We start from the raw sequence: 26,138 nt of genomic DNA, 5'->3' as shown, positions 1-26,138 counted from the left end.
GAATTACAATCCTATGAGTTGATGCTAAATGGTGGTAACCAATTCAGGAGAAACCTAAGGCAAACTTAGTTTTGGGCCCTTTGTCTTCTAAGGGGAAGCAGAAAGCTAAGGGAAAGAAGAAACTGACTAAGTCTTCGGTTCCACCTCATGTGAATAGGAAGAAGGCTAATAAGTCAAAAGATCAAGCTGCAAGGAGTATTTTAACTTAATATGATATATTTGAAAACTAATTTTCAAGTGAAACAATTTGTCCAATGGGTAGTTGAACTTGAAAATTTGACCTGAGATCATAAATTGGGCTCGAGAGCCTAAAATCGAGACCAAAACGGAAAATTGGTTAAACCAAGCCTGGTATGTGAAATTAGGTTGACAATCCAACCGATGGTCATTGGCCCAGACTGAACCGGCAAAAACTGAACTAGTTCAGGGTGCTGACGGCTACAATGACGAAATTCTAGTGGTTGAAAAATAATCGACGGCAGTGGGTCTTCGGTGGTTGAGTAATTGAAGAATTACACTCCTACTGGGATTCTACTATAAGATTTTGTTTTAATTAAATAATTTTTTTTGGGATTTAGTCCAGTCATTCAACATAATTGATTTTGATTTTGTTTCAGAATTTTAATTTTGTCGTTTAATAAAATCAAAGGGTAATATAAACTGGAAATTAAATTTCTATTTATTGTGGCCTTAATTGTGGCTTTAAATTGTGAAAGATTAATTTGTAGCTTTAAAAGTGTGATATCAAAGAAAAAGAAATTTATCAATGGTGAATTAAAAAGACAATATGAGAGTGCCAAGTGCACCACCTCTCTTTCAGGGTTATCTACCTGGTGCATTATTTTATTGTATTTTTTATTAGACCGTATAAACTTTTGTTTTAGGTTTTGTTAGATTCTTGCCGTATAAAAAAAGTTGATAAATTTTCTAATCCTGGTTTTGTTTCTTAACAGAAAATGGAAACTCTCACCAATTCAATCAATTCGTAATCTGAAGCTTTGCTTCAAACGCAATCTTTGATTCAAAACTCAGTGTTGCCGGTGGCGGCTGCTGTAAGCCACAATGAGAAACCTATAAAATATCGAGACAGAATTTCAAGACTTAGCAATAGAAAATGATGTTTTATTTAACCATATTGAACTTGACCAAATTTTTGAAAGATGACCCTCCTACTGTTAAAGAGGGTGAGGTAGATGATGTTACCACTTTCATTGTTGTTGAAGCTTGGAAACATTCTGATTTCCTGTACCAAAATTACATCTTGAATGGATTTGTCAGATGCATTGTACGAAGTGTATAATGTTAAGAAAACAACTAAGGAATTATGGACATCATTAGACCATAAATACAAAACCGAAGATGCTGGAGCTAAAAAGTTTTTAGTTGCTAAATTCTTGAATTTTGTAATGATTGATTCTAAACTAGTTGTGAATCAAGTGCAAGAACTTTAATTGATCATTCATGGAATTCTTGCTAAAGCGATGGTGATAAGTGAATCCTTCGAAGTGGCAGCCATTATTGAGAAGCTGCCTCCTACTTGGAATGACTTCAAGAATTACCTAAAGCACAAAAGAAAGAAAATGTTAGTGAAAGATTTAATTGTCAAACTTTTGATTGAAGAAGACAAAAGAGGTACAGAAAAAAGTCTCAACAAAATAGCAAATGTCAATGGTGCTAGGGCAAACGTCGTAGAAGTCAAGAGGAACTTCAAGAAGGGAAAACAACCTCAAAAAAGGTCTAAACTAGGACCAAAATGTGGCATTTCCAAGAAGAAAAAATTTCAAGGGAAATGCTTTAATTGCAACAGGATGGGGGCACAAGTCATTTGACTATAGGATTCTAAAAAAAGTTAGAGCTAACGAGGCCAATGTTGTGGAAGAAATTTCCAAGGAAGTGTCTGATATGGAATTATGTGTTTGACACATGCAAAAATCATATTTTTGGAACACTCCTAAGGATGGTGTTTGAATCCCAAAATCTAATTTTGTTTAAAAGGGGAATTCTTTTGGGAATGAGATATGTATTAAATGACATGTGAAAACTTAATACAATCTCTATAAAAGCAAAGACTATGAATAAGAATGTTGCTTCTTCTTCTGTTTATATGCTTGAGTTATTTAATTTATGGCATGGTAGACTTGGACATGTTAATTATGATACTTTACGTAGATTAATTAATTTAAAGCACATTCTTTCATTTCACATTAATTATAAACATAAATGTGAAACTTGTGTTGAGGCAAAAATTAACAAGGTCCTCATTTCAAACTGTTGAAAGAAACACAGAACCACTTGATCTAATACATAGTGATGTTTGTGACTTAAAGTTTGTTCAAACGAGAGGAGGGAATAAATAGTTTATTACCTTCATTGATGATAGCACAAAATATTGTTATGTATATTTGCTTAAAAGCAAAAATGAAGCTATAGAGAAATTTATTCTCTATAAGCAGGAAGTTGAAACCCAACTTAATAAAAAGATTAATATGGTGAGAAGTGATTGTGGTATTGAATATGTTAAACCATTTGGTGAATATTGTGCACAATATGGTATTATTCATGAAGTGACACCACCATACTCATCTTAATCAAATGGAGTAGCCAAGTCAAGAAATAAAAGTCAGACTTTAAAGGAAATGATGAACACCTTGCTAGAAAGCTTTGGTTATCACAAAAAATGAGGGGGGGAAGCTTTTCTATGAACTAATTACCTTTTAAATAAGGTACCCCGCAAGAAAAGGGACAAGACACCATATGAGTTATGGAAAGGTAGAAAACAATCCAACAACTACTTGAAAGTGTAGGGGTGTCTTGCTAATGTAATGTATAATGGTAAGTCGATACATATGCATCGCTGACAGAATACCATTAGACAACTGATCTCAAATGAAGTTATCTTAATTGATTTTGTAAAATCAATAGATAACATTGCGGATCCGTTAACTAAAGGATTAAATTGAGATCATGTTGATGAAACATTAAAAGGAATGAGGCTAAATCCCATGAAAATAAAAGGCGCTATGTGAAGGAAAACCCTACCTAGCTGACTAGAGATCCCATGATCTAGGTTCAAAGGGACAACCTACCTGCATAAACCTATGAGGCCACTATGGGGTTATTATCCTAAGTCCATTCCTATGGTGTAAACAATGACTAAAAATGAGATAGGTTAAGTAATGCTTTTAATGATCATTGTGTGTTTCGGTAAGCTGAGCAACATAAGTCACCTATGTGAGAGTGAAGTGGGGCCGCTTCGAGGAGACTACTAGGGCATAGTTAACTCAAAATCTTACAGAATCAGGAGATTTTCATGGTCATATGAACATACCCATGAGAATGAAGATCTTGCTAGGGAGATAGTTCTGTGAGGTAAATCATTGTTTACACAAATGATAGAACAGTTCAAGGACATCGTGTCTACTAGTTAGCTAGTAAAGTAAATATACTTTCACGAGGGAAGGTTCAAGGGTGGATGCCTACCTATCCTACACAACTATCGATTGTAGATTCTTTCACCACATCGAGTCAATGTTTTTCATTAAAACTATAAATTTTCATTCATGTGGGGGATTGTCGGAAAAATTGTAATTTTTGCAAACTTTGAGGCATATTCTTGATTTGTAAAGGTGGAGAGTTGAATCATAAAATTATGATTTTATATTCTACTCCATGAGACCTTTACAACGATATATCATATGCTCAAAATGGTTGAGTGATGAATGAGAAATTGATGCTCAAAGTAAGCTACTTGTGGATATTTGTTGAGGAAAAGAGAAGCTTAGATCCCACATTAGTTAAATACCAAGTGTGAAATATGTATATATATGAGAACCCACTTAAAGGATTATTGAATGACTAAGCTTGAAACCCTGCCTCGCACACTAGGGGTGCAGATCCAAACCCATTGGGGTTGAGGCGCACCTGCATGACATGAACGACGCGAAATGTCCTGACCGGTCAGGCCCATGAAGGGCTTGAAGATATTTTAAGCCCAACACGTAATTTATTTATTTTTTCAACAGATATACAGAATTTGTTTTAAAAGGACATATATTTTGATTTGATTTGATTTTATTCAAATTGATTTAAAGGCTCCTTTAATACAGATTTGTATCTTTATGGAAATTTCCAAAATTCTTCCATATTGAATACCTATAAAAGCCTAAAGAATTCTTTAGAATTTTTTACACACTTACAATGAATTTATTTTCCTCTCGAAAATTCTTCTCTTTTTCTCTCAATATTTTCAAATGTTTTTATGATAGAGGAAGGCAAGGGTTTGTTTGTTGATCACTGCAAAGGTGCTACAACTTCGATCATCTTGTTGTTGTGTCTAGGAGACAATCGACCAAATCTTCTCGAAGTACTATAAGAGCGGTCGAACTTGTCTTAAGGAAACTATATTCACAGGCCTTAACATTTAGTAAAACTCGATTCTCTTATTCGATTTCTGATTTTCATAATCTTGTTTATATAATTGGTTTTTCATATCTGATACTTTAAATATAAATATTTATTTAATTTGTTTTATTTAAATCTGGTTTTTTTACATAAATATAAATATTTGTTTAAATTACTTGTTCAGATCTTATATAATTATTTATATTTATATTTGTTCGCTAAAGTGTTTTGTTCAACAACTTAGCCCCACTATTTAATTCCCTTTTCCTAGTGGTAGGGAGTAAGATCACATCATCAACAACATCAGGTGTGTCTACCTCGTGGTCTAATTGAACCTATAGTAGCATTTTTGTATAACACATCCAAGTCGACCACAAAATTGATATTAAGGTCTATTGTTTAAAAAATGACCTCCATGTCCTCTGCCTTGATAGTAGCTTCTCTAAATTGTTGTTCGAATCCTTGAGTGACATTTCTATTTGAACCATGATGAAAGTGAGAGGTCATGGGTTGATCTAGCTCATCACATTTTTTTTGATGGGCCATGTTAGCTTGCATAAGAAGAGTACTAACAAAATTCAAGTTGCATAAGACCGAACCCTTCATTTATACAAGCGTTGTTTAATGTATCAACAAGAAATAAGTCTAATAACAAATCTTAACTGAGTTCCAGCTGATGCATTAACTGAAAACAAACAGATTACATTGAAACTAACTGAAAACTTGTCACCTAACTAACTACTTTAACTTACAGCAAGCCAGCAGCTGAAGCATGAGCCCATTCCCTAACAAAAATAACATCATTAACGGATTTATTACTTAATAAAATATATAATATATGTAATCATTAAATCTACATTAGTTAAAAAAGTTCATAGAGTATATTTAAGTGCAAATTTATATTTTTTTTTCAAAAATAATTTAAAATGTAAGATTTAAATTTGGATTTTTATACCATAATTCGTTTAATCAAATAAATGGATTTTTAAGATAATTTTAGGGATGATATCGGTTGTAAGGAAATTTAAATAGTTTTGGTATGATATATTTAAATAAAGCAAATATTTAACAAAAAATGTGAGGATTAATTTACATAAAAAATTTGGAAAATTCACATGAGTTTATATAATCACTACAACAAAAAAAGTTTTTAGCGGCGTTTATGCAATAAATCGAGCATTCACGGCGAATTTAAAAAAATGCCACAAAAGGTAAGCAATAGCGGCGCTTTTTCAAAAACGCCGCAATAGATCAAGTATTAGCGGCGCTTTCATATAAGCGTCGCAATAAAGTTAATCAAACACGTCGTATTTTTGTTGAGCTTTAGGGACATTAGCGGCGCTTTTTAACAAACGCCGCAATAGATCTATCATTAGCGGCTATTATTGAAAAGCGTCGCTAAATATCGAGCAACAGCGGTGCTTATTTGAAATCGCCGCAAGAATGTTGAGCAACAGCGGTGCTTAACTGACAAACGCCACAATAGATCGATCATTAGCTGTGCTTTTTGAAAAACGCCGCTAATGATAAAGCATTAAAAAGTGCCGCAAAAAAGTTAAGACAAACGACATCGTTTTTTAGCTTTAGCGACATTAGCGGCGCTTTTTAACAAACACCACAATAGATTGAGAATTAGTGGCATTTTCCCAAAAGCGCCGCTAAATATGGAGAAATAGCGACGCTTGTTGGAAAACGCCGCAAAAAAGTTTAGCAAAACGACTTCTTTTTTTGTTGAGCTTTAGAGACATTAGCGGTTTAGGGATTATGGATTTAGGGGTTATGGTTTATTGTTTATTATTTAAGGGTTGGGGTTTAATGGTTAGGGGTTTAGGGTTTATAATTTATGTTTTATAATACAAGGTTTAGGGGATATAGGTTAGGGGTTTAGGGATTATGGGTTATGGGTTATGGGTTATGGTTTAAGGGTTAGGGTTTAAAGTTTAGGTGTTAGAGGTTAAGCGTTAGGGGTTTAGCATTTATAGTTTATGTTTTATGATTCAAGGTTTAGGGGAAATGTGTTAAAGGTTTAGGGATTATGGTTTGTGGTTTACAATTTAAGGGTTAGGATTTAAGGTTTAGGCATTAGGGGTTAAGAGTTAGGGGTTTAGGGTTTATAGTTTAAGGTTTAGTATTTATTGTATATGGGTTAGGGGTTTAGGGGTTATGATTTAAAGGTTGGGGTTTAAGGTTTAGGTGTCAAGGGTTTAGGAATAGAGGTTTAGGGTTTAGGGTTTAGGGTTTTTAGGATAGAGGGTTTGGTTTAGGGTTTAGATTAATTAGTATTTTTTAATTCATATATTAAATAATGTATTACATAATTGTAAAAGAGATAATATTAATTTTAATAGATTAAAATTTATATTACTTAAATTTACAAAAATTAATGATTTAAAATTGATATAAAATATATAAAAATTAAATATAAAATTATAAAAATATGTCAATCATTAGCCGCAAATAGTTTGCAATTAGTGGGGTTTTTGTAAAACGTCGGAAATATTGAAATTTCAATTTGACTTAAATCTCCCCCCTTCACCCCGACTCTCCTTCCGTCTTTCTCCTCTCCTGCAAATCCCTAACCCCTTCACCGTCGTTCTCCAGCCTTCTTCTCGCTCCAATATGGCTTCTACTTTGGGCTGACTGGTAAAAATCTCAGCAAATCCCTAATTTCTCCGTTGACTGGGTATATGGCTGTTCCTTTTTCTGTTTGATTTTTTTCTTTAATGCTTGCTTCGTTTTTTTCTTTCTCTTTAATTTTTTCTTTGCTTCTGTTGCTATCTGTAGGGCACAACCCTGATTCTGAAGCTCCGGCGAAATTAAAAGCTTCTCTTTCAATCTCACAAGTTAGGGTTTTCCGTAACAAAAACTCTCCCATTCTTCAATTTTGCGAGCTCGGTAAGCTCTTTTTTCCCCTTATTTTATGCCTTTTGGTTCAATTCTTCCCTATTATTTTCTGCCTTTTAGTTTTTCTTCCCTTGATTAGGTTTGTTTATCTAGTAAAAAAGGAGCTCGATTATTTGTGCTTGAGGTTCTGTTCTTGTGAATTGGATCGGTTTAATTGGTTTTAGTGTATGTATGTTTTGAGTTGGGATCATTCAGATGCGGTATGGGAATTTAATTAATTCCTGTGCTATTGACAGGCTTGTAAAAAAATCAGTTTATTTTTCTTGAAATATAATCTTGGAAAGTGATTTCTTTATATGCTGAGATTTAATTTCGAATGCAGAGAGAAAATTTTTCAATGCAGCTCGTAGAATTAAGTAACTGTATGTAAAATGAGTCTAATCACTAATGTCATCATCTACTCTCAAATCAATTTTTAAATTAGTTCATTGTCTAATTTTCTCATCAAAAAAGATATATGACATGCTACTCTAACAAAAAAAATCTTTTCGTGTTAAAAACAGAAAATCAAAGGGCTATTGAAAAAAATGGCATGCATCTAAATTAAACTATTGAAAAAAATTCCTCATTCCTTATTTTCGGCCTTTTAGTTTTTCTTCCCTTGATTAGGTTTGTTTATCTAGTAAAAAAGGAGCTCGATTATTTGTGCTTGAGGTTCTGTTTTTGTGAATTGGATCGGTTTAATTGGTTTTAGTTTGTGTATGTTTTGAGTTGGGATCATTCAGATTTACAGTTTAAGTTTTTTGTGATTCAAATTTTTACATATATGATCATGTTAGATTTAAGTTACTTCGGATTTGGATGTTTTGAGTTATGTCCTTTACAGGTTTGATTTGTTTCTGGTTTAGGTGGGTCTAGGTTAAGGTTAAATCTGGATTTGGTTTCGATGGAAGTTGTTGATTCTTTAGATGCGGTATGGGAATTTAATTAATTCCTGTGCTATTGACAGGCTTGTAGAATAATCAGTTTATTTTTCTTGAAATATAATCATGGAAAGTGATTTCTTTAATTGGTGAGATTTAATTTTGAATGCAAAGAGAAAATTTTCCAATGCAGCTTGTAGAATTAAGTAGCTATGTGTAAAATGAGCCTAATCACTAATGTCATCATCTACTCTCAAATCAATTTTTAAATTAGTTCATTGTCTAATTTTCTCATCAAAAAAGATATATGACGTGCTACTCTTAACAAAAAAATCTTTTCGTGTTAAAAACAGAAAATCTGAGGGCTATTGAAAAAAATGGCATACATCTAAATTAAACTATTAATTTAAAAATTAGTTTTAAAATAAATTTAAGTTATATATGTAATATATGAATATATTTGAGATTCAAATTAAACTATTATTTACCCAAGCAAAAACAAATACACAAATTATTAAATTTGAGATTCAAATTCATAAATTACTTTATATATTTGATTAATTGAATAAATTATGTTTGATTTTATGTGAATAAATTATCAATTTTTTATTTAATTTATTAAATTATCGATTTTATATTTGATTAATTGATTGAATTTAGTTTGATGTTAATGACTAAGAATCTTTTACATACAAATAAATGATCGATTTATCATATATAGTCTGTAATAGGCTAATTTAGCCCGGGCTCATAAAAAAATAATAAACCTAAAATAATAAAACAAAGTTCAAAATGATATCATTTGGCCCGATCGGGATGACCCATTACTTGAAAAGGTTGAAGGCCTATCTACAAGCTTGATGTATATGGAAACATAATCTTTAAGGATATGTAATCTTAGATATGATATGCAATCTTAGAAGATACGATTTTGTAATATTAGAGATTTAATTTGTAGATACCTTTTAATCTTAGTCGTTGATGTAATTAATCTGTACCGTTGGATTTGAGGAGGCTCAACTATAAATAGATGTCTCTCCCTTCATTGTAAAAGGGGAAGTGGGGAGTAATAATAATTCTTAAGAGTATTTACTCAAATTTCTCTCTCTCTTGCGTTCTTATTTTGTTGATTTGTATATAATTTATTTATTGATTTGTATATTGTTGATTTCAAATTTTTTTCCCTTATCATTCATTTTCAAATTCATTATTTTCAAATTTGTTTACATTTTATTTGGCCTTATATATATTTTTATTTTATACTCTTTGTTTTAAATTAATTGGTCTTTGATTATTAATGCTATTTAATCCTTTATTTGTTATTTTAGTTTTTTTATTATTAAATTAGTTATTTTAATATTATTAATACTATTACGTGGATCATTAATCTTGTATTATTATTATTATTATTATTACTATTATTATTATTATTTATTATCATTATTATTATTCTTCCAATTATATTTATTTTGTAATGCCAACTTAAAGTCTTTTTTTTTTAATTTTACTTATTTTGATAAATATAGACAAATTAATTATATTTTGTAATGCAAACTCAAAGTATTATTTTTTTATTTTACTTATTTTGATAAATATAGACAAATTTATTATATTTTAATTTCTTTCTCGACTAATACAAGGAGAGAAAAATCAAAGTTACTCAATAATGTAAAATAAGATAAAATATATTCGTCACAAGATTATTAATAAAAGCTACAAAATGATCTTTGAATTTTTCGGAAATTAAAACTTCTATTTTAAATTAATATATAATTTACATAACTTACATAAATATATATCATATCAAAATTTACATAAATTATATAATTTACATAACTCACATAACTTACATAACTTAATAACTATATCATAACTTACATAATTTATGTACATCCCAATTTTAGCCTGGACCAACACCAAATGAACCCAAACCAAATCAAAAACAAAAAAACAACCCAACTCCAAAACCCTAACGGCCCAATAGTGCCTAAAATCTAAGCAGTATCAGGGAACCCTAGGGTTCCCTCCTTTCCTTTGCGCCGCTGGCTCCATGTGCGGTGTCAGTGCGCCCATCGCCCAAGGTGGCCTCCGTTTGCACCAAAACTGCAAGTTGACTTTGCCACAGACCTGCAAACAAGGCAAAAAGAGAGACAGCATAGCAAAACGAAAACAAAAGCAAGAAAGGAACAGTGATATGACAATGTAATCGTGGCTATAAAAGCCACAAAAATAACCATGTAATTTTACACACTAAGAATTCAATACCAAGGGAACAAAAATCAGTTCGAAAGGTGGATATTTTACAGTTTACATTTTTGCTCTAATCTACTGTTTATTTTTTATTTACTTATATTGCATACGGAAACAAAAAAAAGGAAAGGGGAGCCATAAACTGACCTAGATTCGGGTCTTCGACGCCGTGGACGGTCGAGGAAGTCGCCTCCAAGGATAGGCAACCGAAAATCGAAAGGTTTCTTGAACTTTTGGGGCCCTTTTGTTAATATTTTGGGAGTTTTGAGTTTAGATTCGGGTTTAGGGGCTTAAAAGGGTTGAATCGAAAGTTTTTAGCCTTTTTCTGGCCATCGTGGACGGCGGCGCCGTCGCCGGCGGTAAGCGACCGTCACGGTGGCCATTGGTCGGATCCTGGGCCGACGTTCGGAGGGGGTTGAGAGCTAGAGAGGATTTCAGTCTTTTTTTTAGAAAGAAGAGAAAAAATGAGCCTTTTCTAAAAATTTGTAACTTTTATACTACTAACAAAACGATGTCGTTTCACCCGGGGGTTTCAGTGCCAAAACAGCGCCGTTTTAAGGCGACCCGAGATTCGACCCATGGACCCCAAAGATCCGCGCGTTTTTGGACTGAGGGTTTATTTACCCTTTTAGTCCTTCCGTTTTTGGGCTTTCCTTCAATCTGGCCTCTGTTTTAGGTTTTTCTTATTTTTTAAGTTGACCCCTTTAGTTTATTTCAAATTTCAATTCGATCCACCTTGAAGCTATGCGTTTTGGAGGGGAAGGGAAAATTGCCCTTTCAGTCGCTCCATGTTATGCGCGCGTTCAGAAGGATCCCCCTTTTTATTTTATTTGCGGATTCCCCCCAAAGTTCTGCTTTCAATTCAAATTAGTCCCTTTTTGTTATATTGTTGCTATTAAATTAATTAATTTTAATAATGTTATCATTATTTTTACTATTATTATGTTTAATACTGTTATTACTATTTTTTATTTTTTTACTATTATTATTATTACTCTTATTTATTTATTTATTATTATTCGTTTATTAGTGTATGATTATTTATTGTATTTCTTATTTTTTATTATTATCACCATGTATTTATATATACTTTTTGATCCCAAGCTTCATTATATGTACATGTACATACACACATGTTTGTCTTTTTCTATATATACATAGATACCTACATATTTTTTATAACTTATATATGTACATACACGTACTCATATATTTTTTATACAAATTTTATAATTTGTTTACATATCTATATATCTATATATATATATATATCTATATACGTATTTTCATCTTCATAAACACATTAATACATACTCATATATATACTTTTTATACTTTATAATTTTAATACACATATATATACATACTCATATATCTTTTTATGTTTTTATAATTTTATTCATTTTCTTTATTCAATTATTTATTTACGTTTTTATTATTATTTTAAAAGAATTTTTTAATTTTATTTGTTTATATATTTGTTATTTTGCATGATATTGATTTGTCCTATTATTTATTTTATTTTGTTGCTATTACTCGTATTATTTATGCTCACATTATCGTATCCATAATTGTCATTTATCAATGCGGCATTTATTTGTACATCAAAATTAACATTACATCAATTTTTTACCCGAATTCATAAAAAGAGAAAATTTTGAAAATAAAGGCAATACTTAGTATTTGGAATCTTCGAGAGGATTGAGCTCTAACGTATTGGGTTCCAATTTTCTTTGTTGAATCTAAATAATGGAGAATGTTCTTTAATCAAAAAAACATAAATAAAAATCTCATTATCGGGAATTCATTACGTTGTGTCCTAATGCATTGGATATGACACATTGTTTTCTTGAGATGATGATTTTTTCTAAAAATAATAAATGCAATATTCAATGTTTAAAATTTTGAGAAATTGTGCCCTAACGTTTTGGGCTGCAATTTTTTTCATCTGACTTAGACAATTGAATATCATTTTAAGTTTTATTGCACGAGTTTTTGGACAAGCTCATTTTTTAAGGAGGTAAAATATTATGCCCTAACTCACTGGGTATGACATTTTTCTCTCTTCGAAAAGAGAGGGCCTTAACGGCTAATTTGATTTATCCAAGTTTTTAATACAAGGATTGTATTTTAAAATCTTTCAACCTTCGACACTAAGACACTAATTAATCAACTAAGGTACTAAGTTTTGGGCGTTACGAGGGTGCTAATCCTTCCTCGTACGTAACCGACTCCCGAACCTATTTTTCTGAATTTCGCACACCAAAAGCATTGTTTTAATAAATCTAAACCGTTTATTAAAAACAATCGTTTTACGAGGTGACCCGATCACACCTCATCAAGAAAAGATTGGTGGTGACTCCCAAATTCGTTTTCATTTTTCAAAATCCAAGTCGACCCCCGTTTTATCAAAAAAATGGTGTCAACAATTTACATAACTTTAAAGAATTAAAAAAAAACTTTGGATCTTAACTTAATAAATTATATATGTCAGATCATAACTTACATAACTCACATACATACATAACTTAATAACTTATATATATCATATCATAACTCACATAACTTACATAACTTAATAACTTAAATATATAATAAATAACTTACATAGCTCACAGAACTTACATAATACATAAATATATATCATATCATAACTTACATAACTCACATAACTCACATAACTTACATAATACATAAATATATATCATATCATAACTTACATAACTTAATTATACCTATAAATAAACAACTTACCCATGTAATTTATTATTAACTTTAGACTTCAAGAACTACAAAATGGACCGTTCTTGGATGAATTTGTCAAGAGTAAGCAACGACTATCGAGATGGAGTACAAACTTTTCTAAATTTTTCATTTCAAAATGCAAGCCAAGAGAATTTGATTATTTGCCCGTGTAAGAAGTGTGGCAACATCAATTGGCATGTTCGTGAAGTTGTCTACGAGCATTTAATTGTTGATGGGTTTCTTTGGGGGTATAAAAAATGGATTTTCCATGGAGAATGCACACCTAATACTTCCTCTTCAATGATTAATCTGGCTTATCCTTGTAGTGCTTACCATCGATCTGTTAGAGAAGATGACATGGAAGGTATGTTGCGGGATGCATTTAACATGCGCAGTCATGGTTTGCAATCATTTCCACCTGACTTTGTTGCATCAGATGATTGTAATCTTGGTGGAAATACTTTTACCGAAATAGGAAGAAGTGTACCTGATGAAGAGTCGAATGGAGAAGCGGCAAAGTTCTACACGCTACTTAATGAAATGAATGAAGAACTTTATGAGGGATCAAAATTTTCAAAAATGTCCTGTATTCGTCTTTTTCAGTTAAATAGTTTGGGAGGGTGGATTGGAAACTCTTTGACAATACCGTTAGAGTTTTTGAGAGATATGTTTCCGTTTGCAAAAATCCCTCATTCATGCAAAGATATGAAGAAACTAATACAAGATTTAGGCCTTGGGTACCACAAAATTCATAGTTGCCCAAATGATTGCATGTTGTATTAGGGCGATCAAAAAAACCAACAGTGCTGTCATGTATGCAGTCAATCCCGTTGGATGAATAGAAATACAAAAGATGGGAATAAGGATGAAAATAATGCACAGTCAAGGAAGAAGCCAATTAAGATTTTGTGATATTTTTCGCTAATACCAAGGCTTTAAAGGCTTTTCATGTTGTCAAAGACAGCCGAGTCTATGACATGGCACCATGATGGACGAACCGATGATGGATTATTAAGGCATCCTGCGGATTCTTTAGCTTGAAAATAATTTGACAGTAAATTTTCAAGCTTTACAAGCGATCCTTGGAGTGTGAGGCTTGTCTAGCATGATGGATTTAATCCTTATAAAATCATGAGCACTTCTTACAGTACTTGGCCTGTAGTGCTTGTTCCTTACAATTTGCTTCTATGGATTTGCATGAAGCAATCTTCCTTTATCTTATCTATGATTATCCCTGGAGAGAAAGGTCTCGAAAATGATATTGAAATTTATTTACAGTCACTTTTTGAAGAGTTAAAACAATTATGGGCTGGTGTTGAGACATATGATGTATTGAGAAATGAGAACTTTAATTTATGTGCAGCTTTGATGTGGACTATTAATGACTTCTTGACTTATGTCAATTTATCTGGTTGGAGTACTAAGGGATGTTATGCTTGTCCTTATTGTACTACGCAAACATGTTCGAAATGGTTATATAATGGGAAAAATTTCTCTTACATGGGGCATCGTCATTGGTTACTGGGAAATCATAGATTTAGATATTAGAGTACTCTATTTGACAGTACTGAAGAGTTCAGAGAAGCTCATTCGTAGACCATTGGCTCTAAAATCTTGTTCATGTTGAAAGATATGAATTTCAGTTATGGGAAGATGAATCAACCGCCCAACACGCAAACAAACAAAATATCAATGGATGAATCTGATGAAGAGTATGATCCTAATGAGGCGGACTTGTGGGAAAAAAGAAGTATTTTTTTAGTTGCCTTATTGGGAGCATTACATTTTACGACACAATTTTGATGTCACGTACATTGAGAAAAATGTTTGCGAGAACATCATTGGGACAATTTTGAATGTTGATGAAAAATCGAAAGACAATTTTCAAAGTCGACTTGATTTAGTTCATATGGGAATTCGGCGTGATCTTCATCCCCAAGCACTTCCGGATGGGAAATATCGATTGCCGCCTTCTATTTTTTCAATGTCGAAGAAGGAGAAAGAAGTGTTCTGCATGGTGTTGAAGGATATAAAGGTTCTAAATGCGTATACATCAAATATATCTCAATGTGTTAGTCTTAAAGATCGAAGACTATATTCCTTAAAATCACATGATTATCACATCTTGATGCAAGATTTACTGCCAGTTTCTTTACGATGTTGTATGTTAAAAAAGGTGACATCTTGTATAATTGAACTATCCAATATAATGGAAGTCATTTGTGGCAAAGTTTTGGATGTTCAAGAACTTGAGAAGGTACAAGATCGAGCCGCTTTGACTTTATGCAATTTGGAGAAGATCTTCCTACCTTCCTTCTTCACTATTATAGTGTACTTGCTAATCCATGTCCCTCATGAAGCAATACTTGGTGGACCCATTTTCTATCGATGGGTGTATCCCATAGAAAGGTGTTAATTTATTTTTAAATCATTCATTCATTCACCTCTATGCCTTCAGTTATAACTTTTGATAATGTTGTATATCGTGTTTAAGTTCCTATCCAAATTGAAGTCTTATTTCCGTAATAAGCGTTATCCAGAAGGACCAATTGCTGAAAGCTACTTGGCAGAGGAGTGTATGACTTTCTGTTCTAGATATTTGGAAGATGTTGAAACAAGACTGAACAGACCAAGTAGAAATGCTGGGCTCACTGATCATAACTTGGCCAAAACTTATTTATTTCAAAGTTATAGAGAACCAATCGGCAAAGTTGAAATTGCAGAATTAGATGATAGATCGTCGGTACAAGAACATCGATATGTTCTTTTTCACCATGACTCAATGGAACCATTACGCAAGTCAATTATAGAATTTGATAAATATTCATCAATTATAATTTATTTATCTTCTAACAAAGTAAACCTCTTTTTAACATAGTCAGTACAAACAAATATTGAGATCTTATTCACGCTCCCGAAGATTACAACATCGAGAGATTAATAAGTTATTCACAGAATCTTTTCATGAATGGTTAAGCCAAACAGTATGCAATTGAAGCTTTCATTGACAAATAATAATGTTTTCTCATAACATTTATAATTACTCAATTTACTTTTGATTCAATAGGTTTGGAGTGGGAAGGACGTTAATGACGAAGTTAAATGGCTTTCCCAAGGTCCGAATAGAGTAGTAAAAAGATATAGTGCCTTCCTCATCAATGGATTCAAATTTCATACAAAATATCGCGAGAGATTTAGAAGAACTCAAAATTATGGAATAGTTGTTAATTCTTCAATTACAAGTTATGCTAGTGCTAGGGACAATAATCCTGTTGAGGGAAATGTGGAGTATTATGGACTTTTTACTGACATTATTGAGTTGGATTACTATGGCAAATGGAAAATTGTCTTATTCCGATGTGATTGGGCTGATGTTAATACTGCTCGCAGAATTAAACAAGATCAATTTGGCTTTACAATGGTGAACTTCTCTCGATTAATTCACACTGGACAACAATTGATAGATGAGCCGTATGTATTTTCTTCTCAAGTGAAACAAGTTTTTTACTCAAAAGATCCAACTGATGAGGGTTGGTACGTTGTACTTCGTAACATCCCTAGAGACTTGTTTGACATGGGCAATAGAAGTAGAGATGACATCGACGATAGATCAGAAACTTTGCCTTTTCTAGAACAAAACTTAAATGAAAATACCCCTAGTATTAGTACACAATTTCAATGGGTTTGCCAGGATGTTGATAAAGATATTTACGAATTATGATGTAGTAAGATTTTACGATTTTTTAATTATATGTAATATCATAATTTAAATCTTGGACGTTATTAAATATTTTAACTATTTTATATGTGTTGTTATTGTTGTAATTAGTTACTAAATTTTCAACTATTTTATGTGTATTGCAGAAAAAATGCCTAGAAGAAGATTGCGAGATCTAAGTATTGTTCAAAATACTCCAAATTCGGAAGAAACAAATAGTGAACAATAGACTGCTATTGGATCTTCGAATGTTCCAAATACACTTGACGAACCTGCAGAAATTCAAAGTAATGTTAAATTTAATTTACACGCGTGTTGACTTTTCTTATTGATTTCCTTTTCAAATTCTTATATTATAATATACCATTTTTCAGCTGAAAGTGGTGGGACGCGCAGAGGTCGAGGATGTACGCTACTTAAAGATTTATACGAGTTAGATCCTGTTGAGCGTGTCAAAGTATGTAGAAACAGTTTTGGTCAGCCTGTTGGATCAGAAGCTCGACTTTTAGAAGGATATTTGGGCATTATAACACGAAATGCCAATATGTTGCCTATTAACTACGAGTTATGGCATCAAATGTCTGATAGTAACAAAAATCAAGCTCTCGATAATATTAAGGTAACAAAATGTTAATGTAATTTATAATACTTTGGTTTAAGTTTAATTTATATTTACTTTCTAAACTTATGTTTTTTGTAGGCGAGGTTTGCTTTAGAGGTCTCGGATAATTATGTCAAGAAGGCATTGGGAAAAAGATGGAGAGACCATAAAAGTACTTTAAAGAAAGAATATTTTAAGACAAAAATAACCCTCGAAGAGAAATTGCGAAATGTCCCGTCGAGAATGCTGAGGTACCAATAGGAAGATGTGGTTAGATTTTGGAATTCAAAGAAAGGAGAGGTATTACGTACTTCCAAACTCTTATAATTATTTCAGTTTATAGTATTTACTATATACGTAATAATAATTTCATAATGTAGGATCATGAACGAGTTGGAACAAGTAGTAGGCAAAAACAGAAATTCACTCACATAGTTGGGTCGAAAAGTTTTGCTTGTGTAGCTGAGGCCGAGGTATTTTAAATTTATTAATAGTGTCAAATATTTACTACTTTCCATTAAATAATATTTTTACTACTATATTGTAGGAATTGTCATCTGGTCAAAAAGTTAGACGCCTTCAGCTTTTTGACATTACACATAGGAAGAAAGATAGATCTCCTATGACTTTTGAAGCTGTAGAAATTATGGTATGTTTAGTTAATAAAATTTTAATTATTTTAAATACTTATAGTGTTTAATTATAATGGTTTAATTCGTCGTTTGTAATGCAAATAATGCTAAGTTATGTTGCATTTGTTTTTATTATTTATTTCGTTCCTAACTCTTTGATTAATTTATTACGAGAAACTAAAGGATAAATAGGCGGAGTATGAAACGATTGCTTCGAGTGATAGTTCTGTTAATGTTGACGACATTGATAATTGGATTATTACTGAAGTTTTGGGTCCTGAAAGGTATGGCCGGGTTCGATTTCAAGGATCTTTTGTTAACCCAACCCAATGTTTTGGATCCAGCTCGCGGCAATACATGCCTTCTGGAGTCAGGTTCAAGTTGAAGTTTAGAGGTTAAGAGACCAGATGACTCAGATGCAAGCGAGCACAGTTGAGCAAATTACTCAACTTAAAGCGGAGGCAGCATCAAGAAAAGCTGAGGTTCAAAAATAATATGAAGAACTCCAGCTACAGCTTAAAACAGAGGCAGCAGCGAGGGAAACAGAAGCAGTAGCGAGGGAAGCAGAGGCAGCAGTGAGGGAAGTAGAGGCAGCAGCGAGGGAAGCAGAGCATAGCAGAAAGTATGACGCACTCCAACTACAACTTTAGAATATGATGAAAATGTTTCAGCAGTCGCAAAATCCACCATCTTAGACTATTGTATGAATATTTTAACATTTTAACTTTTAACATTGTTGTATTCATTTATTAATTTATATTATATATCTTTTGTTGAATTTGAAGTATCATTTAGATTTACTGTTTTTGGTTGGTTTCCATGCTACAAGAAGAGTTATTTAGATAAAAATAGGATGTTAGAAAGCTGCCAAAGTTAGTCGCATTTTTGTAAAACGCCGCTAAAGAAACGGTACTTTTAGGGGCGTTTTTGATAAAAATCACTGTTAAAGGTCATGTTATTTAGCGGCGTTTGTGATAAAAAGTGCCGCTAAAGGTCATGTTCTTTAGCGGCGTTTATGTGAAAAAAAGCCACCAAAATTAGCGACATTTTTGCGGCGCTTTCTTTTAGCGGCGCTTATATAGGCCTAAAAAATGCCGCTAAAAGCCTGTTTTGCTGTAGTGAATACATTAAATTGAGTTTTTTTTTTCTTCTAAATATTGAAACAATGTAATGTTTCAATTTGTCATGATGAGAGTAATAGTATTGAGTTGCTACATTTTATTTAAAGGTTGTATTTAGTAGATTGATAATATATTTTTATTTTATAAATTCTTAAAAAATTATCATGTGTTTCTTTTTATTAAATATTAAATATTTAATATTTTACTATACTTTTATTAGACACTTGTCAATTCTTACTCTATTTGTGAAATCTAAAAACTTCACTTGTAATTTACCAAATATTTTCCCTTTGTTTAAATCTAAATTTATTTCACATGTTTTAGTACAAATTATGTTAATATGATTTTACTATTAATTTTTATTTAAACCTCTTAAGTTATTTTATTTTTAAAATTTTGTACATATGATGAATTCTATTTTAATTGTTGTTAAAATTAATAAGAAGCTGAGTTAAAAAAGAAGAAGCTACAATGGTATGTGAATTTTAAAATAATTGTATTAAAACAATAAAATCCATTCTCATGGATAGTACTTCTACACTCGTATACAAATCTATCAATTTTGTGAATGTGTTTGACAATTCATTAAGAATATCTTTCTTCTCACTACACCAAAATAGGCTTTTAGCGGCGCTTTTTTAGGCCTTTAGCGGTGCTTTGACAATCGCCTGAAAAAACGTCGCTAAAGAACGCGTCGCTAACTTTAATGGCGTTTTTAGAAAAAACGCCGCTAAAATCCAAGACCTTTAGCGGCACTTCTCTCACAAACGCCGCTAAAGACCAAGACCTTTAGCGGCGCTTCTCTCACAAACGCTGCTAAAGACTAAGACCTTTAGCGGCGCTTCTCCCACAAACGCCGCTAAAGACCAAGACCTTTAGCGGCGCTTTTCCCACAAACACTGCTAAAGACTATGACCTTTAGCGACGTTTTTACAAAAAACGCCGCTAAAAAAATAACCTTTTAAAAAATTATTTTAATTAAATAATATTTATTTTTATGATAAATATTATATTATGTTTTATTTTTTAAATTTGAACTTTAAATATACTCTTAAGGATAAATAAAAAATATTATTTAAATTAAATTTTTTATGAAAATTTTAACTTTAAAACTAAATATAAAAATTAATGAATTTAATTTTAGAATTTAAAATAATAAATTAAATAACACAATTTAAATTCAAAAGTTAGAACTCAAGTTGTCGTTAATATTAAAGCAAAAATAAAAATTTGGAATCAAAACTAAAATAAATAATATATATGAGAAACAGACTGACTAGTTGAACCTGCCTATGGCTATACACATCGCAAGAGAATTGAGTTGAAGCTCTATCAGCAACATCTTTAGTTTCATTGGCGCTGCAATTGGCACTCTTTTCCACCTCAAGATTGGAGGCAAAGTCTGTCATCTAGGACTTTGGTCAAGAATCAGAAATTCCAGGGTCTGCACAAGGCTTTTGCACTTCTATTGCAGTTGAAAACCAAGGTATACTCTATTTAGCATAGAGCAAAATGCAGGCTTCCTGGGACAGCACAGCTTCTTCTTCAACACAAGTAACCTACAAAAGACAGAACATGACCATTATGCACTATTATTCTAAGTACCATCAAAATGTTACCGAGTATATTACAAGTTGACACTTAAATTTCAAACTTAGGATGGAAATTTGCAATATCAGTGAAATTATCAGATCCAAATGCTTGAAGAACAAGCAAAATATTTAAAGTAGTAGGGAAACAGAACCCTCTGTAAGGTATCCTTCATAAGCAAGAAACTTTCAACAAGAAACACATTGTATCCAGTTCAGAAACTGGATATGTTAGTAACTATCCTTAGTAAAAACCAGAATGCACATTAAAATGTGAACAAATTCATCAACGCTTACCCTTGAATCATTTTTTTCTTTTTACACTAATTCATGCTGTATATGTAATTTTACAGTAACAAGAACACATAAATAAATCAAGAAAAAAATTATGTATAAGAAATTTGTTTGTTATCATGTCATGACATGCTTCTGTTGAACTTCAGATTTCAGGAGTTAGATTACCCCAAGGTGATTTCTATTACTGGTCTATACTTCGACAGACACTCTACTTACCATTGCATGCTGTAGCAATGTAATTTACTTTTTTTATTCCAAATATTATGAACACAATTAATCAGTAGAGTTTATTTCCTCAATTATCAATATTTTAAAGTAATAAATATAAAATTTCCTGAAATATTATTAAGAAAATATATAGCATTAGCAGCACCAATTTTGAGATTTATTCCTTCAGTACCATCCTGTAATTGAATAAATTTGTATTAATAAATAAACCAACCCTTCTAAACTCCTTGCTTTTCAAGTAATAAACATCAATATATACATGGATGCCCAATTTGTATTTCACGAAATACAGGGACTCCACCCCTTTCAATGGATTACCTTCAAATTTTTTATAATTTTATAATTTAACTTTAATGTATTTTTTATATTTATATATTTTTACAAATCTAAATATATTTTTTTTACATATTTTTACTATACAGACCAGCACCTACCTGCAATGCAAATAAGGGACAAACTAACTTTTTCCTTCTAAACAAAAAACACAAAAAAATCATAGAAAAAAATAAAAAGAAAGAGCCATTCGAAGGCCTAAAAAACTGTCCATGCGAAGGCCTATGGGTATCATCCATATGAACGTCACAAACTCGCTTAGAAGATTCAGAAATAATGGCAAAACTATTCAGAAATGCCTGGTTATATCCTCTGAGCAGAATAAAGTATCCCAACCGATTTAGCAAAAACTAATCATCATGGAGCATTCAATTCACAGAATTTAACTCATATATTTTAACCCAACAATCTAATCAAAATTATTGTGGAAAATTCATTCAAAGTAAAACATAGGAGCAATGCAAATGTTTCCAAACTTTTTTGAATAAGAGTAAATGAATTGAGAAAGCTTAAGAACTTCTATATTGGAAGACGTGTAATTTAGGTGGACTTAAAAGGAGCTTTTAATTACAATGCTGGACAATATTATTAAATTTTGTCTAAGAGAGTAAGAGAACTACCGTTTTTGAAGAAACAAGAGGGATTCTTGATGACTTATCTTCTAGTTAAGGTTGACACTTAATCTGACAATCCCTTATAGATGGACATCAGATTCACATTATGGCTGTAAATTATCTGCACATAAATGGAAGACCATGGTCTCATTACCTTGTTAGCACACCAAGAAAACACCACCAATGAACCAAGTTCAATAAATAAAGAATCATTAATCTTCCAGTTCATAGCTAAAAAATACTTACAGAGCAATCTTCACCGCACCAATCTCAACCACATTGGCATCATTTGCTGCTACTGAACCCGAAAACAATGCTCAAAATATGTTGAGGTGCCTTCCTGTTTGTCATTTTAATATCCTACCATGTAAATAAAAATCCAATATATTAAGATACAGGAAAATGATGGTACTACTATTAAGTCCCATTTGAATGATATCTCCATTTCTATTCATTCGAGTTTACAATCATATTCAAACATGTCATATATATGATTTTATTTACTTCATATATCAATCAAACAGTTAAAACAAAACAACAGGAACCCAATTTCCACCTCTAGAAAAACGATAAATTAAGCTTTAAAAACCCACAAAATATTTTCTAATAACAATCCCCAACGAAACATAAAGCTAAAAATTAAAAAAAAGCCCAAAAACTTTACTGCAAATTTTGATGGGTGCTTCGAGTTCAAGCAAACTTGTTTCACTGGCCTGGCTGACCGAACTTCCGTCAGCCGTCTGATTATATCGTCTACTACTACTGGGTCCATCCCTTGCGCCGTCGTCGCTGCCATTAAATCGTCCTCCTTCAACGGCCTTTGAATAAACGAAACCCTAAAAAATTGAAACAGAACAAGATAAACGACCCCTTTTTGTTAGGGAGAGAAAGAGATTGGGGAAAATGGTAATAATCTTTTTTAGAGAAATTAAATATAAATTTATTTAACTTTGGAGAACCTTGCAATATCCAGTTTCTAATCGAATCATATGCAGCTAACTTTGGAGAGCTTTGGAGACGGAAAGGAGACGGAAAGGATCGAAGAACTTTGGAGAGAGGGAGAAAGAATATCCGATAAAAAGAAAGAAAGGAGAAAGAAATGAGTTTGAAAAGGGTGAAGGAGCGAAATTCTCACAGACCGCGAAGAAGAGGGGAAAAAATTAAGGGTTTCAATGGGGGGAAAATTTGGATAAAAAGGCGCGTTTTTTTTAAAATAAAATAATTTTTTAGGCCGTTTTTTATAAAAACGACGCTATTGTTTATATTTTGCGGTATTTTTTATAGAAACGCCATTAAAAATTAAAGTTCTAATCATAAACGGCACTGTTTTATTAAGCTTTAATGCATAGTTCTGGCGTTTTTTACAAAAAAATGCCACAAAATCTTTAATTTATTTCATTTCTAAAATATAAGAATTATATAAAATTATAAATTTTAGGTTTTTTTGTCTTTTTTGTTTGTATTTTTATTTCATTTCTTAGAATTTTGGTCCTATATATCCAAAATAATTAATTATACGTACCTAAATATATATCCATCCATATATATATCAATACTTTTCTTAACTTATTTATTAATTCTATTTAAACTAATATTTAAATATATCAAATGATTTAGATTAAATTTTTAAAATATATTTTTAAAAAAACTAATTAATCTAAACCCAAAACCTTGATTCGACCCTAAAATCCCTAAATCTTAAATCCCTAACTCTTAACCCTAACCCCTCTTTTACAATTATATAAGAACTTAATTAAAATATAAATGAAAAATACTAATTAATCTAAACCTTAAACCCTAGCCCGACCCCGAATCTCTAAACCCTAAATCACTAACTCTTAACCTATAATCCCAAACCCCAAACCCCAAACCCTTAACTACTAACCCATAAACCTTATTTAATATATAAATTAAAAAACACTAATTAATCTAAACCCTAAACCTTATCACAAGTCCCTAACCCCTAAACCTTATTTAATATAGATTAAAACATACTAATTAACCTAAACCCTAAGCCTTAACCTGACACTAAATCCATAAACCCTAAATATATCCCTAACTCTTAATCTCTAACCCCTAACCCCTAAAACACAACCCTTAAACCAGAATCCCTAATCCATAATCCCTAATCTCTAATTCCATAATCTATAAACCTTAAAATTGTAACTCCTAAACCGGCCTTAAATCATAAATTAACACTATACCCTAAACTATAATGATAATTAATTAAATATTTTAAAATTAATACTATCGTATCTTTTGCAATTATATATGAAATTATTTAATATATAAATTAAAAATCAATCAGTCATGCACTCAAAAAATTTTAAAATTATTTTAAATAATAGTATTTTAATTTTTCTATTTTTAACAAATATTTTTCTATGTTTTTTATTTTAAATTATTTCTACGTGTCATTATTTCAAATTTATCAAATTTTAACAAATATTCAATTAAAAATAAATTGAATTTTAATTAATATAATTAAACAAATTAAATAGTAAATAGACAGATAAAATGTTTTTGCGGTGCTTTTTTAAAAACGCCGCTAAAGCCCCGAGCATTAGCGGCGCTTCTTGGAAAATGCCGCTAAAGCTCTGAGCATTAGCGACGCTTTTTTAAAAATGCCGCTAAAGCTCTGAGCATTAGCGGCTCTTTTTAAAAACGCCGCTAAAGCCCTAGAAGGTAAAAAAAAAACGATGCCGTTGGGTTTAGATTTTTTGTGGCGTTTTTCCAAGAAATGCCGCTAATGCTCATTTTTAGTGGCGCTTTCCTGAAAGCGCCGCTAATGCTTGATCTTTAGCGGCGTTTTATGAGAAGCGCCGCTAATGCTCAATTTTTAGCGGCGTTTTTTATCCAAACGCCACTAAAAATGCCGCTAAAAGTCTGTTTTGGTGTAGTGTCTCGGTTGTCACATTCAAAATTTTACTTCATGGTAGGAAAACAAAATAGGTTTTTTACTCACCAACGCCAATGTATGCCTCCTATTTATAGTAGTTTGAAAATTTTATTTATGAAAATTTTTGTAATACTAGACTATACAATAAATTACTATATAGGTGACCTAAGTTTTAGCACTTTTTCGTTATGCAATTTTGAATTGTATTTAGTTACTTTCCATACTGCAGTGCATTTCATGTAAACATGGTAAAATTATTTCTTTTAGTATAATGTTCAACACCTTAGAATTTTAAAAATATTAATTAAAAGGATAAATGAGGATTTTAAGCCAAATAATAGTGGAACAGATAAAATAGGCATTAAGAAATAAGTATGATAAGTAAATTATTGAGATTGAAATGAAAATTTTGTAAAAGTATAGAGGCTAAAGTGCAATTTAACCATAAAATAAAATTAATGGAAAAGTAATTGCTCATTATATGTAAAAATAATACTGAAAATAAATTGATTTTTATAAAATTTAAATCAGGGAATAGACTAAATCGTAAGAGAATAAAAGTTAAAAAAGGGCTAAATGTGAAATTTTGTCATAATATAGAAAATGGGACATAAAATGGAATTAAATTAAAAGATTATAGAAAGACAATTTTGTCCCATAAAAAAATATATTTTATGGGCAAAAATGACAAAATAGTGTGAAATGATAAATTTGCTCTTAAGTGTAAAAATAAAAAAAAATATTTTCAAGGGCATTATAGTCATTTCACTTTAAAAGAATTTTTTATATTGAATTAAAAATAATTTAATGTAATTAAATATGGGCAATTAATTTAAAGCAATGTGTTAAACTTTAGCCATTTATTTTATAAATAAATACATAGGAAAATTAAAGAGAAATCTAGAAAAAGAAAAAAAAAATCTGATTTTTTTCTCTATATATA

General features: G+C 31.3%; 3 long non-coding RNA genes across 4 annotated transcripts; 2 read left to right on the top strand and 1 right to left on the bottom strand.

Moving 5' to 3' along the window:
* Positions 1-6,840: 6,840 nt before the first annotated feature.
* On the top strand, positions 6,841-8,406 carry LOC107940266 (uncharacterized). The gene is made up of 2 exons (XR_001695402.2): positions 6,841-7,084; positions 7,186-8,406. It is a non-coding gene; the product is annotated as an uncharacterized lncRNA (long non-coding RNA).
* A 9,342-nt stretch (positions 8,407-17,748) lies between these two features.
* LOC107940275 (uncharacterized) lies at positions 17,749-18,855 on the top strand. The gene is made up of 3 exons (XR_001695417.2): positions 17,749-17,955; positions 18,030-18,131; positions 18,298-18,855. It is a non-coding gene; the product is annotated as an uncharacterized lncRNA (long non-coding RNA).
* A 1,496-nt stretch (positions 18,856-20,351) lies between these two features.
* Positions 20,352-23,460, bottom strand: LOC107940268 (uncharacterized). Of its 2 annotated transcripts, none has more exons than XR_001695407.2 (5): positions 23,256-23,460; positions 22,961-23,132; positions 22,543-22,656; positions 22,303-22,417; positions 20,352-20,794 (listed from the first exon to the last, which is right to left on the bottom strand). It is a non-coding gene; the product is annotated as an uncharacterized lncRNA (long non-coding RNA). The 2 variants fall into 2 exon arrangements; XR_001695406.2 differs by having other exon boundaries at positions 22,543-22,636; positions 23,256-23,452.
* Positions 23,461-26,138: the final 2,678 nt, after the last annotated feature.

This window comes from Gossypium hirsutum, chromosome D01 (assembly GCF_007990345.1).
Source record: "Gossypium hirsutum isolate 1008001.06 chromosome D01, Gossypium_hirsutum_v2.1, whole genome shotgun sequence".
Taxonomy (NCBI): Eukaryota; Viridiplantae; Streptophyta; class Magnoliopsida; order Malvales; family Malvaceae; genus Gossypium; species Gossypium hirsutum.
This window is presented reverse-complemented; position numbering and strand designations above follow the sequence as displayed.